The sequence below is a fragment of the Mustela putorius genome, unplaced genomic scaffold, assembly GCF_011764305.1.
Source record: "Mustela putorius furo isolate JIRA1106 unplaced genomic scaffold, ASM1176430v1.1 tig00000876_pilon_pilon_pilon, whole genome shotgun sequence".
NCBI lineage: Eukaryota > Metazoa > Chordata > Mammalia > Carnivora > Mustelidae > Mustela > Mustela putorius.
The window spans coordinates 3,741,467-3,755,709 of record NW_025421506.1 but is presented as its reverse complement, the minus strand read 5'-3'; positions in this window follow the sequence as shown (position 1 = coordinate 3,755,709).

Here is a 14,243-nt window from a genome sequence, read left to right as displayed (position 1 = left end):
GGAAATCGCAGCTTCTTGCTGGTCGGTGCTGTGTCTGCTTCAGCTTCCTCCAGGGCCTACTTCTTCAAGGGGAAAGTAGCATGATTTTTATTTATGGGGGTTAGATGAGCACTTTTGCTCTTGCAGAAGAAGGACTGATGCCTTAAACAAAATTCCACCATTAGCCCCACGCTACCAACTTCCTTAGCAGTGAATGGAGCTCTTGCCTTCTGGTTTGTGGTAACTGTAATATTTTGAAACAAAAGGGTGTTTGGGGGTCGAGAGTCAAGCTGGGTTATCAGCGGGTGTTTGGTGATGCCCTTTCGGCTTAGATCCACTGTTGTTGGCAAACGCCCAATCCACTTTGGACTGTTGACAATGGAAGAGCTGGAGGCAATATTTACCGCCCCACCCCCAGCTAGGCAGAATTCCAAATTATTGGCTGAACTAGACTAAACTAGGACTCATGGAAAAAACTTGCCAGTGCCTTTTAATAGCTGAGTCAGTTTAGAGGTTTGGATGCAAAACTATCAGTGTTCTAGACATTGCACTTAGGAATATTCCGAAGTCACCACGGTAACTCGCATACGTCACTGGATTGCTCCTCATCTGTCCCTTCTTCCCCAGCACTTATCAGTTTTCTTGGCAGAAAAGGAGGAGACAGAACATTTCATCCTTTTTTTTTTTTTTTTTTGCCTTCTTTCATCTGACCAAATGTACACTCTAAAATGAAATTGGGGAGGGGAGCCTGGGTGGTTCAGCTGCTTAAGTGTCCAAGTCTTGATTTCAGCTGAGGTCATGATCTCAGGTTGTGGGATCAAGCCCCAAGCTGGGGCTAAGAAGTAAATAAAAATAAAATAAAATGAATTTGGGGAAAGGCACTTGACTTTTTTTTTTTCTTTTGAAGATTCATTTATTTATTTGAGAAAGAGAGAGAGAGAGAGCTCACATGTGCATGAGTGGAGGGAGGGGCAGAGGGAGACAAAGAATCTCAAGAAGACTCCATGCCGAGTGCAGAGCCTGACATAGGGCTCGATCTCTTGACCCTGAGATCATGACCAGAGCTAAAACCAAGAGTTGGACACCTAACCTACTGAGTTACCCAGGTACCCCACTATTCTGGTTTCTTTAGTTAATGTAAAGACTCAAAATGTCAAGTTAAACAATCCAACAAATATCATGGATTCTCTAAAATAAAATTAGATACCATCCCAGATAAATAGGCAAATGATCGTTCTATTTCATAGGCACAGAGGTTTCTGCTATCATGTGATATATGCATTCCAAAGAATGTTGAATTCTGCAAAATTGAGCACTTAAAAGAACAGTTCCTTTTATCTTTGCCCCTTTGTAACTAGACAACATAAACAATCATCATAAAATGATTAACACAGTTTAAAAGGCATCATATCTAAAAAAAGTAGAAATTCTATAAAATATGGGACTTTGCCTTTAAAAGAAGGTATAGGTGGCTAGAATGGAGGAGATGTAAGGTGAGGAAAGCCTGCTGATTTGTGAAGACAAGGGCACAATTCACAAGTCTTGGGGAACACAGAGCAATATGTTCTTGTTTTTTTTTTTTAATATTTAATTTATTTATTTGCAAGACAGATCATAAGTAGGCAAAGGCAAGCGGGCAGGCAGAGAGAGAGGGGGAAGCAGGCTCCCTACTGAGCAGAGAGGCCAATGTGGGGCTTGATCCTAGAACCCTGAGATCATGACCCAAGGCGAAGGCAGAGGCTTAACCCACTGAGCCACCCAGGCACTCCAATATGTCCTTGTTTTAAGGATCATATGTTTGAGCTGAGGGAAGAGGAAGAATGTGGGGTGAGTGCCATCTCACACAGTATTCTATTCCTCCATGGTTCCCAGCATTCAACACTGTTGGTGTTCTTGGTGTTAGTTGTGTCTAACTTTAACAAATCATGTATGAATCCATGAAACTCCTACTTACATTATTCTCTTATTTGTTAATTACATATTAATTACATACAAAATAGTACATGCTACAGAAATATGCATTTATGGCAGAACAAAACTGATTGTGTACTCTCAGGCATGAACTATTATGACTAAGGTCAAGGGGATTTTCAAGGAGCACAAGCAAATGGAATCTTGACCAAAGAGACTCATAAGTCTCTGATCAGCTTCTTTCACCAATTTTCTCCTCTCTTATCCAGAAGGAAACGCACATCATCTTTTTTGTATTGACTTCTATATAGTATTAGTTCATAAAAGAAGCTCCTCTCTTTTCAAAAAAGCATTATACTCCTAAACAAACGAGTTAAGATGGTTTAAATAAGGTTACTGAAAACTTTCACAGTAAATGGATCCAGATTTGGGTAGGGAGAGAGGTTTGGCTTCCCAGTTTCTCTTCTGTTAGTCACTGTTGGCAGGGGAAATTGGTATCCTGAAGGCATCTAGATATTTTAGGAGAAACAAAATCTTAAGCTTTTTAAATTTTTAAAGCTATTTTGAGGCCTGGCAAAACCCCATACATGTTTGCTGTTTTTGGTTTAGTTTTGCTGAACACTTTGCCTATTCAAAATCAAAGGGAGATTTAATCTGCTCAGTATGTTTCTGATTATTTGTATGTAAGTCAGCAAAATGGAGCTTGGTCCTAGTTATTTATTTATTTATTTTTCTCTCTTTAATTCTCACTGCACTTCATGAATTTTTTCCCCCCATTTCCTCCCTTTGGCTTTAATTTAATGAACGTCCTTTTCACGGACAATAAAATATTTGCATTTTGAGAGGCTCAGATTTTGCCAGAACATCAATATTCCCAAAGTGGAACACGATGCATTTCCCATAAGGAATGCTGGGTTGTTTAGAAGCCAGAGGTGGGGCCTGGAAACCTTTGACTACTTCTTTGATCTCTTGACTTGTCTTTTTGTTGGTAATTCTTAGAGCCAATATGGTTGCTTCAGTATTAGGAATAATGACGAGTAACAAGAGCAACAGCAACAGGAGTGGAAAGGTCCACTCCTTCTCCTCCCCTCGGCACAAACCCTAAACTCAGGCTTGCCATTGCTTTAAAAATATTAGCTTCTAAGTTACAAGTTGAAAGAATGTGCAATGTTCATCACAGACTAAAACATAAAACGAGTATTTATGACCCGTCGACTTTGAGATAGTATTAAAGTCTATTGGGCAATTTGACTTTTCCTCCATTTTTCCAAATGTCTCTTTTTATCTCATCCTCCTGTTATTCTACCTTCCCAAATGAACTTGCTCAGCTTTTCCAGATTTTGCGATTCTGACCGGTGTCAGGAAGTGTTTGGCTCCCAGACTGCTGGCTTGGAGTGCTGGTCTCGGCAGGAAGCCCTGGGGGACAGCTGGTATCCGAGAGAGACTCGCAGGTCCCTGGCTCTTCGGCAGGTCCCAGGCTGCTAACAGAAGGCAGGACTCTGGCTCTGGCTCTTGGGCATCCACTGCCTTCAACAACGTTGCCTGGAGCTTACAGAATGTGGGTGAATTCAGGGGGAAACTGGGATCTGGGTAAAACGACAACAGGAAGGCAAAAACTGGGGACTTGGCATTTGTTTATTCTTTGCTTAAAATGGTTCAACCCTGCCCATGAAAAGCAGGCCCATCTTTTTCCCCTCCCATGGAACACATTTCCTCTGGATAACGCCTGCCCTCACAAGCTGAAATCTTGAATCATGACTGGTTTTATTTATATGTACTTTCTAGCTTTAATTTATGATATGGTTTTCTTGGGTGTAGACTGTATTTCTTCAGCTTTTAGCAATACAATTACTTCAACTAAATAAAATTAATAACCTGTTTCCAGATTCACTGCCTGGGGTGGGTTAGAAGGTCAGGAAAAACAGAAGGAATGCAATTATGTAAAAGCCAATTCGAGGATAGCTTTTAATATTTTTCAAATAATAGCTTTAGTGAGATATATTTCACATACTATAAACTTTTTTTTTTTTTTAAGATTTTATTGCTTTTAGAGGGAGCATGAGAGAAAGGGAACACGAGCAGGGTGAGGGGCAGAGGGAGAAGCATACTCCCTGCCGAGCAGGGAGCCTGATGTGGGATTCGATCCTGGGACTCCAGGATCATACCTGAGCCAAAGGCATATGCTTAACCAACTGAGCCACCCAGGCGCCCCACATACTATAAAACTTTTTAACAGTGTACGATTCAATAGTTTTTAGTATATTTACAATGTTGTACAACCATGACCGCTAATTTCAGAACATTTTTGTCACCCCAAAAAGAAACCTGGTACTCTTTAGCAGACACACTCCCCCAATTCAATTCTGCCCCTAGTCCTTGTCAACCATGAATCTATTCTTGTCCTTCTGGATTTGCCTAATACGGACATATTATATAAATGAAGTTATACAATACTTGATCAGTTGGTGGATATTTGGGAACAATTTTGGTTAAGAATAACACTGCTACAAACATTCATGTACAAGTCCAGCGTGAACGAACATGTGTTCAGTTCTCTTGAGGGGAACTGCTGAGTAATGAGAAAACTCCAGCTTTTTGATCAAAGGCCTGTTTTCCAGAGCAGCTGCATCCCTTTATATTCCTACCAGCAGTTTGTATGAGGGCTCTAATTTCTTTACATCTTTGCCAACACTTGTTGTCTTTGCTTTTTTTTTGTCTGTAAACATAGCCTTTATTTTCTTACTTCTGTTGTCTGTGCTGTTTTGTCTTTGCTTTTTATTTTAGACCTTCTAATGGGTGCAGACTGATAGTCATGTGGTTTTGATTTGCATTTCCCAGCGGTATTGAACATATTTTCATGTACTTGTTGGCTCTTTGTATATTTTCTTGGGAGAAATGTGTGCTCACCTCTTTTACACATTTTTAAGTTGAGTCCTTTGTCTTTTTATTGTTGAATTGCCCGAGTTCTTTATATATTTTGAATGCAATCCCTTACATATGATTTGTAAATATTTCTTCCCATCCTATGGGATGGCTTCTCACCTTCTTAATGGTTTCCTTTAAAACATGAAAGTTTTTAAGTTTTATGGAGCTCAAAATACCTACTTTTCCTTTGTCACTTGTGCTTTTGGTGTCATATCTAAGAAACTGTTACCCAATCCAAGGTCCTGAATATTTACTCCTGTATTTTCTTTTAAGGGTTTTTAGTTTTAACTCTTAAATTTGAGTCTTTGGGGGCATTTTGAGTTAATTTTTGTATATGGTATGAAGTTGGGATTCACCTTCTTTGTTTTGCAGTCAGATTCACTTGTTCCATCACCATTTTCTGAAGATTATTTTTTCACCCATTTAATTGTCTTGGCATTTTTGTTGAAAATCCATCTTTATTTTTGGACTCAATTCTATTCCATTGACCTGCGTCTATCATTAGGTCAGTACCATGCTGTCTGGATTATTGTAATTTTTTAAAAAATTTATTTATTTGACAGACAGAGATCACAAGTAGGCAGAGAGGCAGGCAGAGAGAGGAGAAAACAGGCTCCCCGCTGAACAGAGAGCCTGATGCGGGGCTTGATCCCAGGACCCTGGGATCATAACCTGAGCTGAAGGCAGGCTTTTAACCCACTGAGACATCCGGGCACCCCTGGATTATTGTAATTTTGTAGAAAGTTTTGAAATTGGGAAGTATGAAGTCCTTCAACTTCTTTTTCAAGATAAATTTGGTTATTGTGCATTCCTTGAATTTCCATATGAATTGTAGATCAACTTGTCAGTTTCTGCAAAAATAGCCTCTGAGAATTTAATAATGAATTACGTTTTAAAAGGAAGAAGAGATTATTACTCAACCACAGCTGTTATATTTATCTTAAAAAATAAGAAGACAGAACAACTGTGAAGTGTTTGCATAGAGAGCCAGGAGGCAGAATAAATTGTAGAGGGTGTTTGGAATCAGGGAGGTCTGGGTTCCTTCTGAGTGCACCAGTTACTAATATGATTTTGTGTAAGTTACTTAACTTCTCTGTTTCCTCAGAAAAAAACTGTAAAATTGGAATAACAATGGGTACATTGTAGCATGACTGTAAGGATCAAATCAGGTAACTTGTTATTTTATGCTCCTGGCACAGTGTGGTGCCCAGTAAATAGTAGCAATTATTACTGTTATTGGACATTCCCCACTTCTGTTAAGAAGAGAATTAGAAGAAATGAGACAAATTATAGACCTAATTATGGAGATCATAATATAAAGGGGAACTCTTGGCACCAATTGCAAATAGCTTATTAAAAGAAGACTTGGCTTCTTCACCTGATGAAATTTAAGTGAGCAGGACAGTTCACTGTGTGGGGGAACTTTAAAGCATATTAATGCCCGAAAAGGGAAGAATATAATAAACCCATGGTTTTCAGTGTGTGATATGAGGTCTGTGAAGGTCAGAGCTATGATCTTAAGCTGTTTTTGCTTTTTCCATTGTCCTTGTCTTGGAGTGCACTTGTCTCCTTGTGAGTGTCTCCTTGTCATGGAGACTTCCAGAAGCTAGATGACATATGATGATGTCATTGCTCTGATGGGTGATAGAACGTGAGTTCTGTGTTATTGTGTTTTAGACTTTTAAAAAAATTTTTAAATATGAAATATGGTAAATATCAATAGACATAACCCTTATAAGCAAAAGTTCTTGGGGGTTCTCCATAATTTTTAAAGCATAAGATGTTGAGATAAAAAATTTGGGAACATCTGTAATAGATAAACCCTGTGATTGCAGTAACAACACATGTTTTGAAACCTTCTACGTGCCCAGTACTGTGCTAAGTGTTTTCTTGGCATCAGCTTGTTGAAGCTTGATGACATGCCATTGTTGGGTCTCATTTTAGTGGTAAGGAAACTGATCCTGAGTAGGATTCAGTGAATTGCTGAGGGTCACAAGGCTGGTAAGTGGCAGAACTAGGATTTGAACCCACTGCGTCTTGTTTCCTGGGCTCTGTCTTAAGATTCTGTGGTCTTGGATATTCAGAGGATATTAAGCTTCACAGTGAACTCTTGCTCTGGGATCTGAAGAGCTGAAAGTCCAAGGTATGTGCCAACCACACTTTTAGAAGCCAATTTTGTACTATGAATCTTCAGCAAGTTGATTGGAACAAAAAGTTGAAGCCAGGATTGCGTTCCTAATATTCTCAGAGATCTTGCCTTGACACTCCTGGCTTTTTCCAAAAGGGGTTTGCTGGCTGCCCTCTGTCCTTCACCTTGTTAGATTTATGAGCTCTTGATTGCAGCAGGGGAGAACTGGCCCACACTACAAGCCCTGCTGTGGGGGCTGATTAATCACTAGCTCCCAAGTGAAATTCAGGCAGAGGGTAGGACGCCAGGAAGCTTACAGACAGGGCTACGCCTCCATACGCAAGCTTCTTTGGTGCCAATGTCTGCACTTTCGGCGTTTAAGAAACAAAAGGAACTAGGAATAACATAGTAAGGTGGGGGTTGGGGGGCGGTCACAGGCACTGTTAGACAAAAGGAAAGAAGGAAGGAAAGAAGGAGGAAAGGGAGAGTGGGAGAAAAGAAAAGAAGAGAAAAGAAATGGCCCTAATATTTTTACATCGTGAAAAATTCTTGATGAGACATATTCAATGTTATGAATATCAGATTTACTTAATTAATTTTCATTAGTAAAAAATCTTCTAAAAAATTACTACTTATTATATGTGTGACCCACAGGAGACCTCAAGGCTTGACTTCGCCCATGTCACCAAGCTATGAGCAAGCTCACCTTTGGTGGGTACAGTGGTCCCATTCACCCCCAATTTCCTGATGAAGAAACTAAAGACCATAGAGTCTCAGGGGTTTGCTTGAGATCTGATAGCTGGTTTACAACATGGACACCGTGCTATTTTCCTTTCTCCAGATGTTCCACATTTCTGGATTTTAAGGACCAGCAAGTTTTTTTTTGTTGTTGTTGTTCTTTGTTTGTTTTTAATGGAAGTGTGTGTGTGTGTGTGTGTGTGTGTGTGTGTGTGTGTGTGTGTGTTGGGGGAATGAATATAACATAAGTGTGCCAGTTTTTTGTTTTAACAAGTAAAGACATTAAGAAGCTGTAACTACTATTTGATGTCAGTAGTTTTCATTAGAGAAGGGACATTTATGTGTATTTTTTTTAAAGATTTTATTTATTTGACAGAGAGAGATCACAAGCAGGCAGAGAGGCAGACAGAGAGAGAGCGAGGAGGAAGCAGGCTCCCTGCTGAGCAGAAATCCCGACGCGAGGCTCGATCCCAGGACCCTGAGACCATGACCTGAGCCGAAGGCAGTGGCTTAACCCACTGAGCCACCCAGGCGCCCCCATTTATGTGTATTTTAACATCCTTTGAAAACGCTTAAATTTAGCTCTATGCAGTATTCTTTGTTTATTTGAAGGTAGTTTGGGGTAGACTTTGCCAAAGACTGCTCTTTTTTTTTTTTTTTTAAAGATTTTATTCATTTATTTGACAGAGAGAGAGATCACAAATAGCAGAGGGGGGGGGATGCAGACTACACTAATGAGCTGTAGAGTTATTTTTCTTTTTAAAAAAATTATTGTTGCAAAAAATTATTATTGAAGTGTAATTGATATCTCATGTTATATTTTGTTTCAGTTTCAGGTGTAAATGGTATTGATTCAATAATTCTGAACATTATTCAGGGCTCACCATAAGTGTGGTCACCATTTGTCACCATACAGCGTTATTACAATATTGTTGACTATCTTCCCTGTGTTGTACTTTTCATTCCTGTGACTTAACTATTTTATGACTGGATATTTGCACATTTTAATCCCTTTCATCTATTTTGCCCAACCAACACCCACAACCCCTCTAGCAACTACCAGTTTATTCTCTGTACATAAGGGTTGGCTTGTTTTTTGTTTTTTGTTTTTGTGTGTGTGTGTTTTGTTTATTGTTTTTTATAAACTGTAATGTATTTTTTCCTTCAGGAGTAGATCTGGCTTGTTTTTTGCTTGTTTGTCTGCTTTATGTATCTAGGTGCTCCTATATTGGGTGCATAGATGTTTACAATTGTTACATTCTCTTGCGGAGCGGATCCCTTCATCATTATGTAGTGTCTTTCTTTGTCTGTTGGTACAGTCTTTGTCTTGAAGTCTACTTTGTCTGATATAAGCATTGCTAACCCAGCTTCTTTTTTTGCTTTTATTTGTATGAAATATCTTTTTAATTCCTTCACTCTCAGTCTGTGTCTTTAGGTGTGAAGTAATTTCTTGTAGTCAGCATATAGATGAATCTTGTTCTTTTTTTTTTTTTTTTAAATCCATCAGTCACCTTATATCTTAATTTTTTAAAATTTGACTGTAGTTGATACAACTATTATTTCAGGTGTGTGACATGGTAATACAACTTCTTTATTTGTTATGCTATGCTCATCACAAATGTGACACTATTATAATATTATTATATATTTCCTATATTGTCCCTTTTATTCCCCTGATTTACTTATTTTATTTTAATTTTTGTAAAGACTTCATTTTTAAACAATCTCTACTTGAACTCACAACCCCAAGATCAAAAGTCACATGGTCTACTGACCGAGCCAGCCAGGCGCTCGCCTTCCCCTGACTTACTCATTTTATAGCTGGACGTCCGTATGTCCTATTTATTTTCACCATTTCTCCATCCCCAAAGTTCCCTTTGCCAACCATCAGTTTGTTCTCTGTATTTATAGGTGTGATTCTACTTTTTGTTTGTTTCTTTGTTCATTTTGTTTCTATAAAAAAGGATGAGATTTTTCCATCTATGACAACATAAACGGACCTAGATGGTATTATGCTAAGTGAAATAAGTCAGACTAAGAAAGACAAATACCATATGATTTCACTCATATGTGGAGCTGTACTTTTAATTCAAGAGGAAACCCATAGTCTCTTCTTGGAGAGTGAGAGTGAGCCCTGCTTTCTGATCATTCGAATAGCAGGTGTGAATTCTAATGCTTGTAAGTTAAGCCCCCAAGGCTGGGCTGCAGCCAGTCCACTGAAAGCCATATGTAGTGATGCCTGAATTCTCATGAGGGCAGAGTCCACCTGGCCTGCGTTCCTGGCTCACTGTCAGGGCCAATAAAGTGACTGATGAGAATCTGTGGGATGGCTTTTCTTTCCATTTTCACTTGGATTCCTAACCGACACAATGGAGCAAAGGTTTATGGGAACATTAAATATCTCTGCTAATTGTCCGACCTTCTATGATTGGGGCTCTACAGGACATCAAGGCTCTAGTTTTCAATGTAAGCTGAACTCAGCTAAACACAACCAGAAAAGGAGAAATAACTGACCTTAGAAGGACTTCACCATGACTTTCACAGCAATGATCTTTGACTTTCACAATGATAAACTTATAAACATATTAAATCAGAACAGGTGAATGTGATTGCGCCATGTGTCTGCTATTATAGTTAGAATGTGAAAAAATTTCTCCCTTGAGCTGGTCCATTTACTCCTAAATCTCAACAAAAAGGGGACCTTGAAGTTTAGGGTGTCCAGCACACAAGTAGATGACCAAGAGTCTTGGTCATTTCAGGTGACTGGATAGCTAGTGGGTGATCATATTTCACTCCTAAATTCTGGGATAATCTTAGGAACTCTTAAGCCTTCTAGGGGATTCTGAAGAGTCTTAATTAAAGTGTGTCATGGGGAATTTGCTAGAGCAGTGGCTTGACCCAGGATGTTAGTCCTTATCCATGTATCCAGGACACTAATAATTGGACGCCATTTCAGCCCCAGACATCTTCCTTTTGATTTATTCTTCTTTTCCAGGAGCCCTCTGCCCAAATTCCTGTGTCAGATGAGTTTTGGAAGCTCTAGGATCAGTCTGCTCTTCCTAGGGGCTGCAGAGTCTGCTGTGCCTCAGAGCAATAATGAGGGTTTAATTAGGGTTGAAGATACAGTTAATTAAACCAAACTAGTAAGTATTTAGAGAGATCTACGTGTGCAAGTCCCTTATTCTTGTCACCTCATTGCAGGCAGTGGCACAGGAAAAAGGGACGAGAAATTTGGAGTCCTTAGAAGGTTGAGACTTTGGAATGGGTCACATGTTGACATAAGTGTACCGATTGATATTTGGAGGCAACTGGGTGGCTCAGTCAGTTAAGCGTCTGCCTTTGGCTCAGGTCATGATCCTGGAATCCTGGGATCAAGCCCCACGTTGAGCTTCCTGCTCGGTGGGGAATCTGCTTCTTTCTCTCTCTCTGCCCCTCCTCATCACCCTTGCTTGTGCTGAGTCTCTCAGATAAATAAATAAAATCTTAAAAAAAAAAAGCATACTGATTGATTGAGCACATTATTTATTTAGTATGTACATTCCATTGTGATCTCACTGGACTGCCATGGTGAGTGTCTACTGTCTCCCTTGTACTGAAGCTCAGAGAGGCAAGGTGTTTTGCCCGAGGGCAGTGGTACGAATGTCAGAGCTTAGGGACGTGCATTTCTAAGTTCAAAACTGGTCATGTTGTGTTGATTCCCAATCCTCTCCTCCAGGCCCTGTACAGGAAACAAATTGCAAGGCTATCCTTGGAGCCACCAACTCATCTCAAAAGCAACGATCTTTGAAATTATATTGCTGTTTTGTGGCATTTCTGCGTCGTGCTGATGTCACCAGTCTTATCCCAGCTACGTGAAGGATAGTAGTGATGGAGAAGAACGTTCTGGTTGCTTCTCTCTGTGGAGACTCAACCAAAACCCATGTTTGTGAACCTAAAGGCTGCAGGAGCCCCATCTCCAACTTGTCCGTCCTGCTCAGAAAACTGATCTTCCTTTGGCTGGAAGACGGTGAATCATTTCTCCCCCTTGTTGCTTAAAATGCCCATTGAGTGTGAGGGGCCTGCCTTCATGAACCATGAATGATGAAAGCAGGTTCAAAAAGGCAGTCTGCAGAAAAGGGGGTTTCAAACCAATTAGATCCTTGGAGTCGCCTTACAACCCACTAGCTATCACTAAATTTCAAAAAAGGTCTTTGCCACATTCAAGGCCTGGGCTGCAAAAAGCCTGGAGCTTTAATGACCTTCTCTGTCCATTAAAGGATGTGATAGACGTGAAGTTTTATAAGGTAAGGACCAAAAATGGATTGGGCTTTCGATGCCAAAATTCCATTAAGCCTGCAATAAACGACGTAGCCGATCTATTTAGCAGATATATTTTCAGGTAGTGAAACCAAGTAAAATAATAAAACCTTTTAAATTTAATGTTTATTCTAGGAACTGATCATTTGAAAGAAAAAAAAAACTTTCTTAATGTGGCTGGGTAATATGTTTTCTGCTCTATTTTTCTTCAGGAGCCTAGTTACTTTTCTCTTTTCCCTGGGGGCAAAATAATTTTGCTATTATCGTATGTTGGCTTATGGGAATAGATACAGCGCCCTTGTTGTTTCTTTCTCTAGACTGACTTCTCTTTGTTGCTGTCACCAAAAGGACCACAGAGGATGAAGCAAATCCCCCAGGCAACGCTTATGATCTGGTTCGGTTCTGCCTACTTAATATTTGTCCCATCCTTTTTAAACAAAAATGAAACAGCATTTGGTTTGTTCTGAGTGTGTTACTAACCATCGTATGACTTGATAGAAAATTGATTAAGAGAGGAAGTTGCATAAATCTATCTCCTACCTTTCTAGTTCTTGAAGTGTGAGGAAAAGTTGTTTAAATCGAATAAATCCTTTGATGCAGGAGTAGATCCCATCACCAGGGAATGAGTTATTTTGTTCCCAGAATGTGAGAGAGCATATGGTTATATTTCCAGAGAAACCAGAGGGCAGAAAATGTAGGTGCAAAGTAACCGTAGGGGAAAGTGAGTGTTAGAGGTAAAAGTGATTTCAGTGAGACCTCCTGTTCATCTGAGTTACACTGCTTGGGTGCATGTGAAGAATAAGCAGAGCTAACTTTGACCAGGGTTGGATTTGCCAAGTGTCCGCGATGGTGGGAGACAGGACAGGAGGGCACGGCCCTAAGTGCACAGAGTTGAGAGTGACAGCCTCTGGAGTCTCATTTGAAAGTGCGAGTGGTGACAAAGGATGATGTTCAGTTGCCTGAGGATCCTTGTGGGGCTGAGGATTGATACTGGGGGTGACAGTAGTGCTCCTCGACAGACAATTAGGTGTTCAAATGTGAGCTGCTGGAGGGGGAGTAGTTACCAGTCATAACAAGATCCAGGATGGGCCAGGAGAGCTGCTGTTTGTACAAACAGGTCGAGGAAAATATCACTTGTTAAGAATGGAGGACCAGGAACAACTGATGTCCTAAGCAAAACAAAAGCCCAAGAGAAGCCACAGCAACCAAACCAAAGCAACAAAAATCCATCACTACCACCCCTCAAATCCAGCCACATACTGTTTAATAATAAATGCGCCTAGAAGAAAACAACCCAAGAACATTACAAGTAAAAAGAACAGGCATCCTTCATCTTCTTCCTCCTCCTCCTCCTCCTTCTTTTAAATTCTGTTCAGTTAGCCAACAAGCAACTTCTCACCAAAGACAAGCCAGGACTACAGACGGCTGGTACAGATAACATCTCAGGGAAAGCCATCCACGAGAAAGAATTGTTTCACTTTGGGAAAATTTACAGTTCGCAGAGGACACATAGTCAAGGTGAATCTTTATTATGCTAATCACAATGTAGACTTAAAACATGCAAAAAAATCAAACGATTCTGGAGAAACAGATACAGTCTCAATCACTGTGGCAAACAGTAGTAAGCTGGACACCCTCAAGGACTGATTCGTAAACAGAATACTGATTTTATTTATACAAATTTACATGATGAACATGTAAATAATTTGTTCTTAAGTTGGAATCTGTGAGCATCTTTAAGGAGGAGTTACTGAACATGGTGCAAACGGCTGACAGCACTAACGTCCCATTAGCCAGGAGAACAAAATCCAAAGTTTAAGAATAAGTAGCTGATCGCTTTTATCAGACTGAAGCTTGAGTCTTAAAACCGAAAAATGAGGGAGTGAAAACGGCCTCAGCACTTTAATGGAATTCTGCCTCTAACTTTGGTTCAGTTCCTGTTCACGCAGCAGACATAAGCCTCAAGTCGTGAAATTCTCATTTTAGCTGGTTGCCAGCTGTAAGTTAATATGCAGACTTTTCACTGCGGCCCCCCATGCTTATGCACAATGCTCTGAATGTTCTGTGTTTTCCTTGCCTTTGATTGCCTTTCCATCCCTAGGTTCTCATTTCCTCCTCTCCTGAGTTTTGGCTGGCATAATTTTGGAACTTAAAAAAAAAAAAATGCATCCTCTGCCTTTTCTCATAGGCTTCGTTTGCATTTTAGTCTATTTTGGATGTTTTTTCTACAACGTCTTCAATATGCTTTATTTCCTGTTTTTATAAG